Source organism: Denticeps clupeoides, chromosome 7 (genome assembly GCF_900700375.1).
Source record: "Denticeps clupeoides chromosome 7, fDenClu1.1, whole genome shotgun sequence".
NCBI classification, from domain to species: domain Eukaryota; kingdom Metazoa; phylum Chordata; class Actinopteri; order Clupeiformes; family Denticipitidae; genus Denticeps; species Denticeps clupeoides.
Window position 1 is genome coordinate 1157898 of NC_041713.1, and position 19493 is coordinate 1177390.

At 47.9% G+C, this 19493-nt stretch overlaps 1 pseudogene; it reads left to right on the plus strand.

Annotated features, from left to right (window-relative positions):
• Window positions 1-9081: 9081 nt before the first annotated feature.
• Window positions 9082-19493, plus strand: part of LOC114794416 (protein shisa-8-like) — a 47195-nt pseudogene continuing 36783 nt past the window's right edge.

Below are 19493 nucleotides of genomic sequence, written 5' to 3' on the forward strand. Positions count from 1 at the left end.
TGGTTTCATTTCTGATTATCGGCTGTTAGTCTGGTTTAGTTTCTGATTATCTGCCGCTAGTCTGGATTTGTTTCACGTTATCGGCTGCTAGTCTGGTTTAGTTTTCTGGTTATCGGCTAATAATTTGGTTTTGTTTCACGTTATCGGCTGCTAGTTTGGTTTAGTTTCCGGTTATCAGCTGCTAGTTTGGTTTAGTTTCTGGTTATCGGCTGCTAGTCTGGTTTAGTTTCTGATTATCGGCTGCTAGTCTGGATTTGTTTCAGGTTATTGATTGCTAGTCTGGTTTAGTTTCTGGTTATCAGCTGCTAGTTTGGTTTAGTTTCCGGTTATTGGCTGCTAGTTTGGTTTTGTTTCTGGTTATCGGCTGCTAGTTTGATTTAGTTACTCATTATCGGCTGCTAGTCTGGTTTAGTTTCTGGTTATCGGCTGCTAGTTTGGTTTTGTTTCATGTTATCGGCTGCTAGTTTGGTTTAGTTTCCGGTTATCGGCTGCTAGTTTGGTTTAGTTTCTGGTTTCGGCTGCTAGTCTGGTTAGTTTCTGATTATCGGCTACTAGTCTGGATTTGTTTCAGGTTATTGATTGCTAGTCTGGTTTAGTTTCTGGTTATCAGCTGCTAGTTTGGTTTAGTTTCCGGTTATTGGCTGCTAGTTTGGTTTTGTTTCTGGTTATCGGCTGCTAGTTTGGTTTAGTTACTCATTATCGGCTGCTAGTCTGGTTTAGTTTCTGGTTATCGGCTGCTAGTTTGGTTTTGTTTCATGTTATCAGCTGCTAGTTTGGTTTAGTTTCCGGTTATCGGCTGCTAGTTTGGTTTAGTTTCCCGTTATTGGCTGCTAGTCTGGTTTAGTTTTTGGTTATCGGCTGCTTGTCTGGATTGGTTTCTGGTTATCGACTGCTAGTCTTGTTGAGTTTATCGTTATCGGCTGCTAGTCTGGTTTAGTTTTTGGTTATCGACTGCTAGTCTGGTTGAGTTTCTCGTTATCGGCTGCTTGTATGGTTTAGTTTCTGGTTATCGGCTGCTAGTTTGGCTTAGTTTCCCGTTATCGGCTGCTAGTCTGGTTTTATTTCCTGTAATCGGCTGCTAGTTTGGTTTTGTTTCTGGTTATTGGCTGCTAGTTTGGTTTAGTTTCTGGTTATCGGCTGCTAGTCTGTTTTAGTTTTTGTTATCGGCTGCTAGTCTGGTTGAGTTTCTGGTTATCGGCTGCTAGTTTGGCTTAGTTTCCCGTTATCGGCTGCTAGTCTGGTTTTGTTTCCCGTAATCGGCTGCTTCTCTCGTTTAGTTTCTGGTTATCGGCTGCTAGTCTGGTTTAGTTTCTGATTATCGGCTGCTAGTTTGGTTTTGTTTCCCGTTATCGGCTGCTAGTCTGGTTTAGTTTCTGGTTATCGGCTGCTTGTCTAGTATAGTTTTGGTTATCGGCTGCTAGTCTGGTTTAGTTTCTGGTTATCGGCTGCTAGTCTGGTTTAGTTTTTGATTATCGGCTGCCAGTCTGGTTTTGTTTCCCGTTATCGGCTGCTAGTCTGGTTTAGTTTCTGGTTATCGGCTGCTAGTCTGGTTTTGTTTCCCGTTATCGGCTGCTAGTCTGGTTTTGTTTCCCGTTATCGGCTGCTAGTCTGGTTTAGTTTCTGGTTATCGGCTGCTAGTCTGGTTTAGTTTCCGGTTATCGGCTGCTAGTCTGGTTTAGTTTCTGGTTATTGGCTGCTAGTCTGGTTTAGTTTTTGATTATCGGCTGCTAGTCTGGTTTTGTTTCCCGTTATCGGCTGCTAGTCTGGTTTAGTTTCTGGTTATCGGCTGCATGTCTGGTTTAGTTTCTGGTTATCGGCTGCTAGTCTGGTTTAGTTTCTGGTTATTGGCTGCTAGTCTGGTTTAGTTTTTGATTATCGGCTGCCAGTCTGGTTTTGTTTCCCGTTATCGGCTGCTAGTCTGGTTTAGTTTCTGGTTATCGGCTGCTAGTCTGTTTTAGTTTTTGGTTATCGACTGCTAGTCTGGTTGAGTTTCTGGTTATCGGCTGCTAGTTTGGCTTAGTTTCCCGTTATCGGCTGCTAGTCTGGTTTTGTTTCCCGTAATCGGCTGCTTGTCTCGTTTAGTTTCTGGTTATCGGCTGCTAGTCTGGTTTAGTTTCTGATTATCGGCTGCTAGTTTGGTTTTGTTTCCCGTTATCGGCTGCTAGTCTGGTTTAGTTTCTGGTTATCGGCTGCTTGTCTAGTATAGTTTCTGGTTATCGGCTGCTAGTCTGGTTTAGTTTCTGGTTATCGGCTGCTAGTCTGGTTTAGTTTTTGATTATCGGCTGCCAGTCTGGTTTTGTTTCCCGTTATCGGCTGCTAGTCTGGTTTAGTTTCTGGTTATCGGCTGCTAGTCTGGTTTTGTTTCCCGTTATCGGCTGCTAGTCTGGTTTTGTTTCCCGTTATCGGCTGCTAGTCTGGTTTAGTTTCTGGTTATCGGCTGCAAGTCTGGTTTAGTTTCTGGTTATTGGCTGCTAGTCTGGTTTAGTTTTTGATTATCGGCTGCTAGTCTGGTTTTGTTTCCCGTTATCGGCTGCTAGTCTGGTTTAGTTTCTGGTTATCGGCTGCATGTCTGGTTTAGTTTCTGGTTATCGGCTGCTAGTCTGGTTTAGTTTCTGGTTATTGGCTGCTAGTCTGGTTTAGTTTTTGATTATTGGCTGCCAGTCTGGTTTTGTTTCCCGTTATCGGCTGCAGGTCTGGTTTTGTTTCCCGTTATCGGCTGCTAGTCTGGTTTTGTTTCCCGTTATCGGCTGCTAGTCTGGTTTAGTTTCTGGTTATCGGCTGCAAGTCTGGTTTAGTTTCTGGTTATTGGCTGCTAGTCTGGTTTAGTTTTTGATTATCGGCTGCTAGTCTGGTTTTGTTTCCCGTTATCGGCTGCTAGTCTGGTTTAGTTTCTGGTTATCGGCTGCATGTCTGGTTTAGTTTCTGGTTATCGGCTGCTAGTCTGGTTTAGTTTCTGGTTATCGGCTGCTAGTCTGGTTTAGTTTCTGGTTATTGGCTGCTAGTCTGGTTTAGTTTTTGATTATCGGCTGCCAGTCTGGTTTTGTTTCCCGTTATTGGCTGCTAGTCTGGTTTAGTTTTTGATTATCGGCTGCCAGTCTGGTTTTGTTTCCCGTTATCGGCTGCTAGTCTGGTTTAGTTTCTGGTTATCGGCTGCTTGTCTGTTTTAGTTTCTGGTTATCGACTATTATCCCTGCCACACATTTGTGAAGAGCAGCCAAACGGCCTGTTTCCCCAGTCTAGACACTTTTCCACTGTGGAGTTTCAGAGTGCAGCATCACGTGCTCTGTGTGTGTGTGTTTGTGTTGTGTTATATTTACTTGTTGCTCTGCATTTCACTGTGTGTGTTTGTTCGGGTCACACGTCGCTGTCAGAGCCGCTTTACCTTCACACCCGTCTACTCAAGCATGAGCGCCACCGAGTCTCAGCAAATAAATAATTTATGATGTGTTTTGATTAATATAAAAAAGACTAAAACAGAAATACGTGTAAAATAACCACATATACCCTGATGCCATTTCATTAAAATGTAAAAATGTTTTACAAATCACTTCATTGTTCCAGGTCAATATTTCAATGTAATAAATGATTATCTTTGAATACTGAACTGCATTTGCATTTGAATTTGTTAATTCAGTTCCATTAGTATTTCTAGAATAAATAGTACTAATATTAAGAGTGAATGGCTCAGATACTTTCTGGAAAAACACCGGAAAGGTAAAATTAAAAAATGTCACTGTTAATGATGGTGAAATTGTCTCATGCCACCACATTGGGGTGAAAATGCTCGACATTTAGGGAAAAGTCCATTTTAATAAATAAAAAGAAACTGAAACTGAAGATCTCGTAGCAGATGAAAATCACACAGGGGTGACAGAGAAAGGAACTTATAAAATGGTTCTAATCACCAGGCATGTGAAAGGCAGCACCTGGCTGACCCCAAATGGAAATCTGCACCCTCACCCATCACCTCCATCAGATGCCAACAGCAGACGGAGGCACATTCTGAAATCAGACACAATCCTCCAAATCAGGTTTCAGATGCCGAGTGGGTACGTTTGCGTGACAGCGCAGGACGCTGCAGGTTGGCCATCATGCTGTAATTGAATCTGCATTTGTCCCATGCGGCCCCCTCCGCTGGACATGGCTTCCATTTCTCATCATTAAGAGTCGTAATGGGCTCCGGAGCTCCGTCCTGGACTGGTTCGGATGGAAAGGTGGACCCAGTTTACAGTCTGCAGTCATCATAGACCTGAAATTAAAGGCCAGAGGTGTGGTGGACTGTCTCTGAGTGTAGATTTCGAATTTTAGGACAAGCTGTCTTTAATAAAGCAAGGTCCTTCATTCCGCCACTTTCATCACTCATCAGAATGCTTGAATTAAAGCAGCGAGAATGTGAATGCTTGGGTTGAAAGTGGGTGTGGCCCCTTTTTTCTTGACTGATTGCCAGTTGACATGGCACAGTGCACCGCCCCCATACCGTCCACTGTTCATGTAATGAGGAATCTCATTATCATCAATCCCAGGATTCCTCTCAGCCAATACCAACTGTGGGTCATATACATGGTGAAGCATCAAAGTCTCTGCCTGGATATTTAAACTTAATTAGCTCAGGCTGACCTACATTAACACTCGCTCAGAATGAACAATAAAACGAAGTTCAACATCAAAGCTTCGTTCAGCCCCGCCCCTTCCTGATGATGCAGGAGCAGCAAAAAAAAGATTAAATAACCTGAATTATGGATCAAAATTTTTGCGTAATTTTTGTTAATATTTCAGGAGTCTTGATGAATAATTTGGCTTCATTTGGCTCAGTGTGAATATTTCAAAGTTCAAGCAGCAGGAAAGTTCTCAGCATGTTCCAGGTTCCCTCGTCCTGGCCAAGCAGCATGTGTTAAATCATCCTCGCTCGACGTGTTAATTTGGGGACACAAGACACGCTCAATTTCACAAGTACCAAAAATACGCCACACAACACAATATGGATTCCGGCGCAGGCGAGAGCGCAGAACAACTCCCAGTCAGCAGCAATAAAGCACAGAAAATATCAATCTGCTGCAAGCTGTGCTTTAAACAGAAAAGTCCGAGGTTCACCAGTTAAAAACGTTTCTAATTCATCATTAAAAACACACTCACACACACACTTACTGTCTAAACACACTGTAACCTTGTGCCTGGCTGATATATTATTATGTCATATTCATATAGTATTATATGACACAATTTTTATAATAATTATATTGACAAATAGGAATCAATGTACGTTTATTTAAACTAAATTTCAAGATATTTTGTTACTTGTTGTAATTAAAATCAATGTGTAACCATTTATCGGAAGCATAATTTCTGCTTTTATCTGCACATTATAATTTATATGTTATACGTTGTGTGAAATGAATGAGAAGCAACAGATGAATCTTTTCTAGTCAATTTTTGAAATGGTTCAAACAAAAATGTTTGAGGTTCGAGTATTAAAATGTGACCCCGTGTTTCCGCCACATTGACCCACCGTGGCTTCACCGTGGTGTCTGGAGGTCACAGCATGACCTTGGCAACGAGAACACAGCAGAACGAAGATCAAGACAGACAGACGGACAGACAGGCCGAGGCATCAGGGGAGCGCGACACGCGGTCCGGCTCGTCCGGCGCCAGGGCGTGCAGATGTGAGACGGGGACAGCGGCGTGGCCGAGAGTCACGAGGGGGACAGGAAGCGGCAGGATATGACACGCGGGCGGCGGTGCGGTGCCTTCACAGTGCCTGCTGACAACACACTTACATGCACTCACCACGCACAAACACACACTCACACTCGTATACACTCACACATGCACACACACATGCACATACACACACACTCACACACGCATAAACACGCATGCACAAACACACACTCACACTCGTATACACACACACCTGCACACACACTCACACATGCACAAACACACGCATGCACATACCACACACCACTCACACACGCATAAACACGCACGCACAAACACACACTCACACTCGTATCCACTCACACATGCACAAACACACGCATTGCACATACACACACACTCACACACGCATAACACGCACGCACAAACACACACTCACACACTCACACATGCACACACCACTCACACATGCACAAACACACGCATGCACATACACACACACTCACACACGCATAAACACGCACGCACAAACACACACTCACACACACGCATAAACCACACGCATGCACAAACACGCACACAAGCACACACACACGCCCACATGCACGTGCACAACACACGCACACACATATATATAAACCTTTAGGAGTCAGGTTCTAATTTTCCAACTCAGCAGCTGGAAATACTTAAACCCCAAATTGTCCCAGTTTGTACCAGGAGAGGCGGCCGAAGTGGCGGCCGGAAGTGGCGGCCGAGTGGCGGCCGAGTGGCAGCCGAAGTGGCGGCCGCGTAAACAGCCAGAGGTTAATCCGCAGCCTCCATGATGACTGACTGACTGTCTGAGGGCATCAATACAGCAATACATCAATGCAGCCATGCAGCGAGCCCCAGAGACAGAGAGAGAGAGATGGAGAGACGGTTAGATAAAATTATTACTGGTTGGGCTGAGCTGGACGATTGCGGTGGAGATGAGAAAGAGAGTGACGGGGGGGGACTGGGCGAGTGGGGGTGGAGGGAGTGAAGTTCAGTAAATATTAGAAAATATACTGAATATACTCTGTACAGTGGACAGAGAGACAGAAATACATTGCCCATCGCCCTAAAGTACAAATCTGCAAATGTCCCTCAAATGAGCTTCTTGATGGAACAACATATTGATTTTAAAAACCTTGGCACATCCTTCTAACCTTCTAACAGGACTCCGTCCAGCTCGTTCCTGAGGGACTGTTGTGCTCCGGCGGAACTCGTCCTGCAGCAGGGACAACCGATTCATACCCGGCCTGAGAATTAAATCTCGATTCATTAGCATGAGAGTCTCTCCACCAGCGCAGGCGCCACCCGTTATTTATGGGCCAAAAACACACACACACACACACACACACACACAAGCAAAAGAACAGAAGCAACAAGACACACACACGCATACAAATCACCAAGCACTAAGCAGGCGATAAGGACCAACACACTCCTCTCTCTCTCTCGATATATATATTATATGAAACGGCTTCCTGTGTGGCAGACACGCCCTCAAGTGTTAGTGTGACGTGCACGTGATGAACGTTAATTGTTAATCGCATCGCACGTGCTGAGCGTGCAGATGTGCTTCCCTCCTCATGTCCCTGTTGGTCTGAATGTAGTTTCTTGTGTATTGATGTTGTGCTCTGGGACCTGCTCCTTCCTCCAGGCCGGCACAAATACAACGATAACCGAGGAACCCCGGATTCACCTTCTAACCCTGAACATAAAATCTCGTATTCGCAGCTAGAAAGTTAATGATCCTTCATCATGTACGATTATCAGGAGTATTCTGTTGCTGTTTTGCGGATATGAAATTGTGGCCCAGCGGCAGCTGCCCGTGATGAGAAGTTTGCACAACCTGAACATCCCGAGTTTCAGATGGATGTAGGTCAGATATAAAAGGAGAACAACAAGATATGGACCTGTGGAACAAATCGATGATTGGGGCGCAGTGTCTCCTCCCCGCAGGGTGTGTGTCTTCAGGGGAGTCAGAGACGACGTCTAAATTTACCCCCGGAACCAGTCGGAGCCGGACACAGCAGTGCTTGATGGCCATCGGATCTGGGGACGCGCTGCCTGCTGCGGGATGGAAGATGGAGGGAGGAGAGCAGGACAGGAGCGGAGATGGATGGAGAGGAGTAAGCAGATCGGTGAGAAACGTTCCAGTCATCTTCACAATCATCGTCCCGCGGGACAATAAGACAATAACAGCTCTGCTCAGGGCTCCATCCATCCCTCCCTTCTCCACCTGAACCTCTCAGCTCCGCCCTGATTCGGTCTGAACGGAGGTGGGGGTCACATGAGAAGTTGGCGTCCAGGAAGAGACGAGATGGAATGATGGAGAGTGTGTGTGTGTGTGTGTGTGTGTGTGTGTGTGATATCGGCTCAGATAGGGGTCAGACGGGTCAGACTGCACTCGGGAGAGAATGCAGTATTTTGCTCCCACTTTTATCTTCACCTCTATATTCTCCGCAGGAGCTCCTGCTCCTCCCCTCATCGTCTCCACGTCTCACGTCTCAACACACAATCGTACAACTGTGTTAACTGCCTCTCTGTTGAATTACGAGCTCTGTAGCATGTGTGTGTGGTGTGTGTGTGTGTGTTGTGATGGAGAGCAGGGATGAAAAGAAGAGAAGAGGTGGTGAGAAAAAGAGCAAAGGTGAGACAGACAGGAAGGCAGAAGGAGCGAGTCGAAGTAAAAACGGAGGGTGCTGGTGACGGGGAGGGGTGGTACAGCAGGAGAGGTGGCTCATTCGCTCATGACAGCGAGTAAGTGAGGGGAGGCAGGGCGAGCGATGGGAGTGAGCGAGCGAGCGAGGGAGGGAGGGAGGAGATGCATTAACATCCAGTCCTTCCAGCATGCAACACTGCCCGCGGAACACGGTGTCCGGGAGAGACGGGACAGGAAGGGACGGAATAAACACACTGGCATCTGTTGGTCTTCTTCGTCCAGTCCTACTGGAAACTTCACAAGCAGAGACGCAGAGAAGACACACACATATAACGATATATCTATAAAATTCCTATACATATATCAATATATGCCTGTTTTCTAAAAGCTGGTTCTGGGTAAGGACTTTTCAGGTTGAAATCTTGTGCGTCCCGTTTGGACGACTGCTTCATTTCTTCTCTGTTCATCTCAGAAAAAACAGATTATTTCTTCTCCCAAAAGGAACTGTTGCATTTTTTGCTTCTTTTGTCTTTTTTTTTGTACGTTGGAAAGAACACGTGAGCGTGACTCCAGTACTAAACAGAAATGTCTACAGGCTTTGGTTGAGACCAGGATTATGTAGCCTTTCATAATTCTGTGGTGTCTCGTACGAGTCCGTACTTTACTCGGTAAAGGAATGGCGGCGGCGTGCTGCTTTTAGGGATAAAATGTGGGCAACACGTTCTCCACTTGTGTCTGAGCGATTCCGAAGCGAGCCGGGGAACGTGAAGCCCAGAGGACAGCAGAGGACATGGAAACTTACTCGGTGGACGTGGCTCCTGGTGCCGGTTCCCACGCTGTCCAGGGACGCCTGCGGTGGTAGTGGCTCGATTCGCGGCATCGGCGGCGTCCAGCTCGATAAAACTGGCCTTCTGACTGCAGCATGTGGCTCCGGAAAAGTTCTCCCTGAAACGCAGTAGAGCGGATTCCAAGTTGGCACCATGCACGTGGAAGGCACCTTGGCGGGCGGGAACACCTCCCTCCACTCGTCCCAGGCCGCCGCCGCGCCAGGATGCTCGCGCCAGGTCCGCGACCGTAGACGGGATGCGTGTGAGCGCTTCGCCTCCAGGTGAGTCCCTCTGAGCTGGTGGCGCTCCAGGGAGGGGCATTTTCTCATCGGCGCGATTGATGCGCTTCACTCGTCTGCTCGCTCAGCGACTTACTCACTGCGAAAAGCCCGACTGCGCTGACGTGCCAACGGGCCCACAAACTGCTAACTTTCCCGCCCCTCTCGTCCTGCGCCGGATCTGGCGTCTGAATAAGTACCGTCATGGCTGCCCATGTCGGCCCGCTCGCTCTCGCCCTTGTGCTGCTGCTGGGCTGCGCTTCCAAGGGCCAAATCTCCAAACCAGGAACTGCAGACGCACCGGCAATCAAACCAAACCGCCGCGCCCTCCGACGCCCCAGAGGTCACGCGGACCACGCCGGGGACGGAAGCAGAGGGAAAGACCTACCTGGGCATGGGCGGCGACTGCTGGGGCTACTACGACGTCATGGGCCAGTGGGACCCCGCCATTCAACTGCAACGCAGGCATCTACCAGTTCTGCTGCGGCTCCTGCTTCTACCGCCTACTGCCTGCTCCAACAAGGTGCAAGCCTGGAACAGATGTCCTGCTCCAACTACGACACGCCTGTCTGGGCCAACACCGGCAAGCCGGCGGCACCGGTCACCGAGGCGCAGGAGGAGCCGCAGCGGGACCGCACCCACATGATCGTCTACATCATCTGCGGCGTGGGTGGCCATCATGGTCCTCGTGGGCATCTTCACCAAGCTGGGCCTAGAGAAGAGCCAAGGACGCCAGACGGACATGACCAACTCGAGGTATGTAGCAAGACATTTTTGAAACCCCAACTCGACTTCCAGTCTATAGTACCTATCCTTTCCGTATGAGTTGCCGTTTTTTTCCCTATTTCGGTGATTGGTAAAAGTTAATTAAATGAACTTTTTGTGTTAATTTGATTAGCAAATCTCGGTCATCGTCGTCAGGTGATGCGTTTTCGCGAGAGAAAGACCCCGGCGATTGTGTTCTGTCCTGTCCCTCTTCCTGCTCGTAGCGCGCTGAAGGAAAGCTGGCTTTTAAAAAGTTGGACTTGTTGGGCCGGATTACAGCTCTAGCCCGGTCTACCTCGGGTTCCGACTGGATGGCATCTGTCTGGGGTCTTCAAGCGGAAGAACGCAGTAATGGTGACATGACGAGTGTGGTGTACAATGATTGTAAGGAAATAATGAAAACGCATTTCAAAGTGAAAGGGAAATTGTTGAAAATTGGGTCCAGGGTAGATTTATCCGGAAGGAATGATGGTGCAACTGGAGACATGGTAACGGTGAAGGTGTCGCGCTCTGCGGACTGCGCCGGGGACAGTGTTTTTGTGTGCATTATTGACGTGAGCTGGAGTGCTGCCATGCCTAATCCAGTCCGCGGATGGGGAGTGGGGGGAGAGGAGGAGGAAGGGGGCTTGTTGTCAGTGCCGACGGGGGCGAGGCTGACAGGCGGTGCTTGAGTTGGGTCTTTTTTTTTTCTCCTGCCGTGAACGATTACGGGAAGCTGCCTCAGCAATCCTCACTCCGGGGGACCGAGGGGACCGAGGGGGCCGAGGGCCGGTGGTCAGTATGGGCTGCTGTTTTGTTTGGGACTGCGTGTGGACAATTGAGCCGCCGCCTCTCAGTCCCCGGCTTCCCCTCCTCTCTCTCGTGTTATTGACTCGCACAATGACAAAGGCAGCATATCGAAGGGCAATCCATGCGAGCGCAGAGCCGCTGTAATTCACCCCTGATTTACCGCCGCGTGCAGGGCGAGGGGGGCGGGGACACTTTACCATTGATCAGGTTAGCTAAATAAGGAGGCCAGCAGGGCTTGCCCAAGTCAATGGTTCTATCAGCCAAGGGCAACCTACAATCACACACACACACACACACACACACACACTGTGCATAAACATCCATGAATGAAGATTAATGTTGGGCCGTAATAAAGCAGCCGCTTTGTGTTTAGAAGCATTTATTGCATCACAGGATAAAATAAAAGGGACCGTCCAGTCACAGCCGAGCAGCAAGGTGGCGGATGCTGTTGTGTCTCGGCTTCTGCTTGAAGGGCTCGGAGCTGCGGCGTAGTTGTGGTATAAAAACATCACGGGCAAATCTTGGATTAAATCGCGGCGGCTCTGGCTGTTCCCGGCGGCTGGCCAGGGCACCCAGTGCGACAAGACTCGGGTGAAATAAGCGCGTTTGCACTCATAAAAAAATGGCTGGAAATGCAACTGGTACGACACAGCGAGCACAAGCAGCCACTCTTTATCCTCCGCGTGTGCATGAGTGATGCCACGCGGATAAATCAAGTCAGGACACGTATAGATTTTTTTCCTACGCGGTTCAGCATCCCTGCAAGGTACGTTTCTCAAGAGAAAACATTTATATACTGATGCACTAATTACACACACAATCAGTTATTTCACATGTTAAAATAAATGAATGCTGCATGTGGTTCACTGTATGCTCACACGAAAGCATTGCATCAACGTTTGAGGGTCATGTAGGGAGCACAGAAGCAGGAACCAATCGGTGATTCTCACATTGCTAACGTTAACCTGAAATGAAGTCGCCTCTGTTGATGCGTGAGCGGACCTTTATGGCCTCTGAGCCTCTTTCTCATACAAGTATCACAGCAAACTTTAATGTTATTTACAGCATTTACCAGACGCCCTTATCCAGAGCGACTTACGATCAGTAGTTACAGGGACAGTCCCCCCCTGGAGCAACTCAGGGTTAAGTGTCCTGCTCAGGGACACAATGGTAGTAAGCGGGATTCGAACCCGGGTCTTCTGGTTCATAGGCGAGTGTGTTACCCACTAGGCTACTACCACTATTCCATTACCACTACCACTACCACTTATTCCATTAATCAATAAATCATGATTAATTAATTGAAAAAAATGATTGATTCACAACCCCAGTAAATACATGCACAAATAGAAATAAACACGCACATACCCGCTTTAGATGTTATGACTTGTGTAACCCTAACCCTAACCCTAAGTGCTAAAAACTGTACTGCAAAACATGATCAATAAAAATGTTGCATTAAAACATAAACAAGTTTGTATGTGACAATAAAGGAAGTGTACAAAATGACAGAATAATATTTATGTGCATGAATCATATTTATGATGTAAATGTCATTATATGATTGGGTCAGTGGTGGTTTAGTGGGAGAGGAAGAACGGACCCGTCATCGGAAGGTTGAGGGTTCGAATCCCGAACCGCCAAGGTGCCACTGGGGTCCCATGGATGAAGGTCCCGTCCCCACACACACGGGCACCTCTCATACAGAGGACACATTTCAGCGTGTCACTTCACATTCGCTTTCATGAATGGGCAAGTTTCATAACCAAACCATGAGACATTCGTAAGGCCGGTTTCCTACCAGGAATTCCATAACATCTTCCAGAAAACCTCCTCAATATGAGCTTCCACGCGTTATCGATCTGTTCGCTTCCACAGTGAGGCGTCTCAGAGGTCCCAACCGTAGGCAAATGTTATGCTTGAAATGCCCTGTTTTCGTCCTCATTTTCTGCCATAACAGGGTATAACACACCTCTGGTTACCAATAAGCAAACTGGCCTTGATGAGAAGGTGCTACGCTCCACGCCGAATGAATTTATGCTGAACACGTCAGTCTGAAGCCCCAATGAATCACACCATTGATGCCTTCAGGAAACGAGTACACCAGAACCCATCGAGCCGCATGAAATGAACACACCAGCACCGCTTATTCGTCCAGTTATTGTATAAAATTTAACACCAAGATCACAGGAAGGACGCTACGCTTCGCCTGGTTTAGTGGCGCCTACACATCCATGTCTCCCAGGAAGTGGGCCGCGAGTCCGTCAGCCGGTGTGGGTAATGAGGTGACGGAGGGGCTGAATGCGCCGGAGCTCGATTGGAAAATAAGAGACATTAGAGGACGGTGCGCTGACAGACTGAGGCGTGGAGAAGATTCAGGCGTGTGTGGCGCTCGTCTCTGCCAGGGATGGAGCCTCTGGAGTGAAATGGGAATGGTGGGAATTTGAGTACACCAGTAAAAGCCAGCACTAAACCGAATTAGAGAAAAAGGGTTAATCTGCAAACAGCAATTTCTACTCAGAAATCGAATCTGACAATAATGCGGCATTGAAGTGAAGTCACCGCTCGAACAATGTTGGGTTTTCTTGGATTTGCCAAGTTATGTAGAACCATGGTGCAATGCTGGGGACAGCAGTTGATGTTTACATTATTTCACCATGAATACAATGAATAATAATACACTGAATAATCATGCAAACTTTATATGCAAAAACGTGATGCGTAGAACAGAACCCTGCATTATAATGCAGCATGGAGGACTCAAACAGCTTTCCCTAGATGCTGTTATAACTGCCTTATAACACCTTCTTTACAGCTTAGTATAGCAGTATATCTATCATTCACCAATAATTGCCAATAATCACCAATAATTTGAGTATCCACTGTCCATTCAGATTTTAAGATTGTGGATTGGCGTTCAGAATTCTGGTCATAATGTTAAATGTGAAGGCGTGGAAATTGAGACGGAATGTTGTGTCAGGTTTAGATCTCACAGTTAGATGTGCACATATTGTAATGAAAAGATGGATTAAAATTGGATTAAAGCAAGGCTAATCGGATAAAATGAAATGTGACCAATGATCAGTTGTACAGCGTGATGATAATGTGCTACGATAATAAGAGATGCATCTGCGCTATATCTCCATAAATGTGCAATGCTGCAATTACATGCAGTAATGTGCAATATCTTCACACAATGTGCACTAAACCGCAAAAAGTGACATTTTTGTACTTACTAAGGGGTTTACTGTTTAGCGCATGGCACTAAAATCATACCAAAAAAATTGAGATCTTGTTATGATGACGCTAAATAATGTAAAGTGAACCCCTTGGTCTTTCGTGCCTTGGATGGAGTCTTGAGGACCCAAAAATTGCTAAGGTTGCATTTGGCATGGAAGAAAATAGAAGAACATGCATTTTTAGAAACCAGGCTGCTATGCACCGTTAAAACTGAAGCTGTCTATCAAAATCAATTGTGAGAAAATGAATAATAAAAACGTTTTATTAAAAACAGCTTTCTTGAGATCGTAAATTTCAACTCCTCGAGCCTCCATTTCAAGTGACAGACAGACAGACATCTCGGTTGGTGTCGGTCCCTGATTACAGTCCACGTCCACGGTTACCGCATCCAGCGCGAGGAACGTGCAGAAAACAACATGGTTGTGCTGGAATGAAATGTTCTTCACTCCCCTTCTAAATGCCCGGCTGGCAGGAGCTGCTTCTCCTCTCGCCGCTTTGTAAGCTGCTGCACGCGCCCCTCAGTGATGCTGCAGCACAAAGGTTTATTCAAGGCCCTCGTACCGCCGCCGCCACCGTCACCGCCGCCTCACACAGACCCTCTGCTGGACGGGAATGAGCACAGGCAGCGCCGCTGGGACGCTGCATTAGTCACGCACACACACACACACACGCACACACACACACACACACACACACACACACACACACACACACACACACACCACACACACACACACACACACACACACACGCTGCAAACAGCAGTAAAGAGATATTCTAATAAAACTCGGAAACCACACACACACACACACTCACATACACACACTCACACATACACTCACTCACATACACACACACACACACGCTGCAAACAGCAGTAAAAGAGATATTCTAATAAACTCGGAAACCACACACACACTCACATACACCACACTCACACATACACTCACTCACATACACACACCACACACACACACACGCTGCAAACAGCAGTAAAGAGATATTCTAATAAAACTCGGAAACCACACACCACACTCACATACACACACTCACACATACACTCACTCACATACACACACACACACACACACGCTGCAAACAGCAGTAAAGAGATATTCTAATAAAACTCGGAAACCACACACACACTCACATACACACACTCACACATACACTCACTCACATACACACACACACACACGCTGCAAACAGCAGTAAAGAGATATTCTAATAAAACTCAGAAACCACACACACATACACACACACACTCACACATACACACACTCTCATATACACACACTCACACATACACACACACACACACTCACACACACACTCACACATACACACACACTCACATACAACACACACACAGAGGTATCAAACCAGGAGCAGAGGATGTTGTGCAGGAGCAGAGAAGAAAAGAGGAGACTTGCCTACGAACCAGAAGACCCAGGTTCAAACCCCACTTACTACCATTGTGTCCCTGAGCAAGACACTTAACCCTGAGTGTCTCCAGGGGGGACTGTCCCTGTAACTACTGATTGTAAGTCGCTCTGGATCAGGGCGTCTGATAAATGCTGAAAATGTAAATGAGAGACCAACACACACACACACACACAGCGGATCAGCTGGATTACAGTTAAAGATGAGTAGAGACACTGATGCTCCACAGAACTCGTTCTTTCCCAGAGAAACACGCAGCTGACCGACATGCTGCCATATATGGCAACGTTACCTGATGCGGCACTCTGCTCTCAGTTAGACATTCGAGCACAAAGTCCCGGGTTCGAACCCACTTACTGCCATCCACCCTGAGTGTCCCCAGGAGGACTGTCCCTGTCACCACTGACAGGATAAATGCTGTGAATGTGAAATATAAATGAAAATTCTCACTTTGTAGGACATTTATCACAGAATTTGGATTTCAGCAGTAAACCCTGGATTCTTAAAAATAAAACAGTAAAAGAGGTTAAATACTACATGGTGTTGATGATGACGCTAATAAACGGATTAGTTCTGCTTCTTAAACCTTGCGCCACGTTCAAAGCCGTAGTTAAGATGGTGCTCCACACCTGGGAACGACACGCACTCTTTGGTCTCCGAGATTTGGGGTCTTCTGGAAGCGTCCCGGTCACTTCTGGCACTGGATGCCTTTCCTTTAACCTTGTAGAATTTGGCATTTACTGCACACGCACATATTCATATGTGGCCACTCCCCCTTCCCATAACAACATAACAGGATTTAATGGACTGACGTGGTGGGGTCTTCTTGGTTTACGGTGGACTGTGGTCCCTCAATTGCTGTCTTCGTCGGGTGGATGTGCGCCGTGTGTCTTATCTGATGTTATTCTGCATCTTTTTGTTCAACGTTTTTTTAATAAAACCCCCTTTTGTGTGAATTCGCGCGGCTGCGTCCTCACCATCTCCGCAGCACACTTTTATATTTGTCACATAACATTTTTAAATGGTTATTTTAAAAAGTGAAGGTGAAGTGATTGTCGAAACACAGCAGCACAGCACACGGTGCACACGGTGAAACGTGTCCTCTGTATTTAACCATCACCCTTGGTGAGCAGCGGGCACCATGACAGGCGCCCGAGGAGCAGTGTGTGGGGACGGTACCCTCATCAAGGCGACCTCGGGGATTGCACCGGGATTCGAACCCGGTGTTGCTCAGTTTAAGATGCTTTTTTAAAAATGCAAACATGTTCACAATCAACTCGTATCGTGTTAGTTTGTTCTCGCAATTTGAATGTCCGCCGCAAGCGGTCGATGGCGGGAAGATGGCGGTCGGCGAGCGCGGCACAGCAGACAGCGAACGGGAAATGATTTTTATGTGTTTTCACTCGACTGGGCCGGCTAATGGCCGAGGCTGGTGGCGACTGACGCCGCGCCCAAGTCAGACTGACAGAAAATCAACGGCTAACGTGCAGTGATTTGTTGGAGCCGATTCTGTCCCCAGCGCCGTCCTCGGCGTTCCCACCCCCAAACCCAATTCCCCTCCGCCCTTCCTCCTCGCTCCTTCTCTCCCTGGAGGCGGAGCTTGCCTTTGCCCCGGACCATTTGCGCAAGCCGCCTGGTGTAAACTGCAGCAGGGAGGGAGAAGCGAGGAAGACGAGACAAAGAGGGGGACGAGTATCGGTGATTAACGGCGCCACTTATACGGCCCTGAGGGCGGAAACGGGCCGACGCAAGCGGTTCTCTCACTTCTTCCTCCACCACCCATCCCTCCTTCCCCTCCTCACCGCGCCCGGCCTGCTCCTGCAGGGCTGCGGCCTTTAAACAGGGTGAGAGGCGTGACAGTGACCCGGCTAAAAGTCCCGAATGGCACCACGCCGGAGCCTCCCTCCCGGCAAAACAAACTCGGCAAAAAAAAATGTAAATTATTATTAAAAAAGAGTGGCAGAACGTGGGAATCCAGTCATGACAAACTTTCACTCAATTAGAAATAATAATATCACACTAATATAAACGAACGTAGTTAATGCCGCTGAGGGTGGGCGTGTCTGCCAAGTGGCGACCAATCACTGCTCCTTGCTCGTGACAAGCCACTATAAAAACGCGACTAAAATACCAAAGCATTTGCATTTGGGAACATTTCGGGATTTTGGTTGACTGCTTTTTTATCAGTGAATGGGAAACGCCTCCACCGACGCCTATACTTCTATATTCCTATACTTCTGGGGCATGGGGCAGTGGTGGCCTAGTCGTTAAGGAAGCGGCCCCGTGATCAGAAGGTTGTCGGTTCAAATCCTGATCCCCCAAGGTGCCACTGAGGTGCCACTGAGCAAAGCACCGTCCCCACACACTGGTCCCCGGGCGCCTGTCATGGCTGCTGTCACGTCCATGCGGGCATGACGCGGCGGGTGTACAGAGAGGAGGACGAAGAGTGACGAGGAGACGAGGAATGAAGGACGCTTTCACCTGACATCACGAAACAGGGGTTTACTGGTGAATCACAGGACAGGGGAGACATCCGAGACATAGACACTGGTGAACATGGAACATAACGTCAAAGACCTGACAGCGAAACGAACAGGGCAGCTTTATACAATTAACACGGGTAAAAACGATTAGGGAACATTACACATGACAACAATTAAACTCCGGTCCGGATCAGGATCCTGACAGCTGCCCACTGCTCACTCAGGGTGATGGTTCAATACAGAGGACAAATTTCACTGTGTGTGCTGTGCTGCTGTGTTTCAAATCTATACTCTTTTTTTTTTTGTTGTTTTTTACTTTATAATGCATATACCAACTTTTCCCAAGAAGTAGTGTCAGGAACGCTCATCTAAAACCTGTGTACTTCCATACAGATGAAAACCAGTCCAGATTTGAGTCCTTTCAATGTTCTTCTGCTGAACATGGTGCCCACTGGGAATATTAAATACCGGCGTTTACTTCGTCTACACCTTCACATCAATCTCTCTCTTGTGGTCTGAAAATGTAAAAAGAATAAATTGGCGCTGCAGCTCGGCTGGTTGAGAGTTGTGGCGTGTAGCCGCTCGCACGGTGATGGATCGTCTGCCAGACCTCGCCCGGAGGCGACTTGGGTGGTTCATCTTGCCGCGTGCAGCTAGTTTCGTGCTCCGGTCTGGTGGTTCGGAGTGATCGTGGCATCGTTTCTCTTGCACGTCGCCACCGAGTCCTTATCTCGTTTCGTTTTACACACCCGAACGCCGCCACCGGCCTCTTGGCAGAGCGGGAATTCGACAGTGGCGGTTAGCAGGGGTGCCGGGAAGGGCGGTAGCATCAGATCTGGGTGCAGATTGCGGCACAGAGAAAGATGGTGCCAGCACCGACTGATACCCTCTCCATTTTTCACGAGCCTTCACTGCCCCATCCATCACCACCAGGGCCCTACAAAACCCCAACACACTCCCTCCACCACATCCCTCATCCACCTGCTACCATCCATCTTCTCAAGACCCCATACTGGTTGTACCAGGGGTGGGACATGGAGGGTCAAAATGGCGAAGTGAAGGCCTGAGTGGCCCGACTCGCCCGGAGAGCGATGGGGAGATCGGTGCCCTTGAGGAAGACAGCAGCAGCCCACGATGCAACACTCCCACATGACCGAACGGCGTCATCGGCAGGACCAACTGCTGCGTGCATATGCTTCTGTTGGAGCCGGCGGAGGGGAAACGCATCAAGATGCTCCGTTACGTAACGGCGGGACTTGGCTGCGGATGCGGGGAGAGAGCGAGGGACGGGGGAGGGAGGAGACGTGGCGAGGGTGACATC